We start from the raw sequence: 2,473 nt of genomic DNA on the forward strand, positions 1-2,473 counted from the left end.
CTTTACTCTAGTGTCAATCAAAGAATTACCAAAGGAAAATACATGATCTATGTATCTCCCGGAACCATGGGTTATCTTAACCAAGGATTCAGTCTGACTGGTAAACTGACAAAATCCAGATTATGCTGATTCAATCTAACCTTAAACAAGTGAGAGAGAGAGAGAGAGAGAGAGAGAGAGAGAGAGAGAGAGAGAGAGCGAGGAGCTAAATTTTTTATAATATGCAAATAAGCATCATGGGATTTGTACCACTTAAGGATATTCTAATGTGCGAAGTAATTTTTTTTTCAACAATAAAAATGAAATTTCTAAAAATTTTTCCATCTATTTACAAGAATACAAGTACAAGATCTAACCAAAATAAGGTTGCCAGCGCAGGTAAATAGAAACATAGTAATTTAAAATTCTGAATACTGAAAGGTACACTTACAGTTTATATATGACATATCTGTTTTTGACTTTGTTAATAGTTTATATAGGACTTATCTGTTTTGACACTGTTACTGTTTTTAGAATGATATTTGTTAATTTATTCTCATCATTTATTTATTTCCTTATTTCCTTTCCTCACTGGGCTATTTTTCTCTGTTGGAGCCCTTGGGCTTATAGCATCTTGCTTTTCCAACAAGGGTTGTAGCTTGGCTAGTACTAATAATAATAATAATAGTAATAATAATAATAATCCCATCCATCCATATACCAAAGGCACTTCCCCCAATTTTGGGGGGTAGCCGACAACAACAAGAAACAAAACAAAAAAGGGGACCTCTACTCTCTACGTTCCTCCAGCCTAACCAGGAACTCAGCCGAGTTCAGCTGGTACTGCTAGGGTGCCACAGCCCAACCTCCCACATTTCCACCACAGATGAAGCTTCATACTGCTGAGTCCCCTACTGCTGCTACCTCCGCGGTCATCTAAGGCACCGGAGGAAGCAGCAGGGCCTACCGGAACTGCGTCACAATCGCTCGCCATTCATTCCTATTTCTAGCACGCTCTCTTGCCTCTCTCACATCTATCCTCCTATCACCCAGAGCTTTCTTCACACCATCCATCCACCCAAACCTTGGCCTTCCTCTTGTACTTCTCCCATCAACTCTTGCATTCATCACCTTCTTTAGCAGACAGCCATTTTCCATTCTCTCAACATGGCCAAACCACCTCAACACATTCATATCCACTCTAGCCGCTAACTCATTTCTTACACCCGTTCTCACCCTCACCACTTCGTTCCTAACCCTATCTACTCGAGATACACCAGCCATACTCCTCAGACACTTCATCTCAAACACATTCAATTTCTGTCTCTCCATCACTTTCATTCCCCACAACTCCGATCCATACATCACAGTTGGTACAATCACTTTCTCATATAGAACTCTCTTTACATTCATGCCCAACCCTCTATTTTTTACTACTCCCTTAACTGCCCCCAACACTTTGCAACCTTCATTCACTCTCTGACGTACATCTGCTTCCACTCCACCATTTGCTGCAACAACAGACCCCAAGTACTTAAACTGATCCACCTCCTCAAGTAACTCTCCATTCAACATGACATTCAACCTTGCACCACCTTCCCTTCTCGTACATCTCATAACCTTACTCTTACCCACATTAACTCTCAACTTCCTTCTCTCACACACCCTTCCAAATTCTGTCACTAGTCGGTCAAGCTTCTCTTCTGTGTCTGCTACCAGTACAGTATCATCCGCAAACAACAACTGATTTACCTCCCATTCATGATCATTCTCGCCTACCAGTTTTAATCCTCGTCCAAGCACTCGAGCATTCACCTCTCTCACCACTCCATCAACATACAAGTTAAACAACCACGGCGACATCACACATCCCTGTCTCAGCCCCACTCTCACCGGAAACCAATCGCTCACTTCATTTCCTATTCTAACACATGCTTTACTACCTTTGTAGAAACTTTTCACTGCTTGCAACAACCTTCCACCAACTCCATATAACCTCATCACATTCCACATTGCTTCCCTATCAACTCTATCATATGCTTTCTCCAGATCCATAAACGCAACATACACCTCCTTACCTTTTGCTAAATATTTCTCGCATATCTGCCTAACTGTAAAAATCTGATTCATACAACCCCTACCTCTTCTAAAACTACCCTGTACTTCCAAGATTGCATTCTCTGTTTTATCCTTAATCCTATTAATCAGTACTCTACCATACACTTTTCCAACTACACTCAACAAACTAATACCTCTTGAGTTACAACACTCATGCACATCTCCCTTACCCTTATATAGTGGTACAATACATGCACAGACCCAATCTACTGGTACCATTGACAACACAAAACACACATTAAACAATCTCACCAACCATTCAAGTACAGTCACACCCCCTTCCTTCAACATCTCAGCTTTCACACCATCCATACCAGATGCTTTTCCTACTCTCGTTTCATCTAGTGCTCTCCTCACTTCCTCTATTGTAATCTCT

Source organism: Palaemon carinicauda, chromosome 30, assembly GCF_036898095.1.
Source record: "Palaemon carinicauda isolate YSFRI2023 chromosome 30, ASM3689809v2, whole genome shotgun sequence".
Classification (NCBI taxonomy): Eukaryota; Metazoa; Arthropoda; class Malacostraca; order Decapoda; family Palaemonidae; genus Palaemon; species Palaemon carinicauda.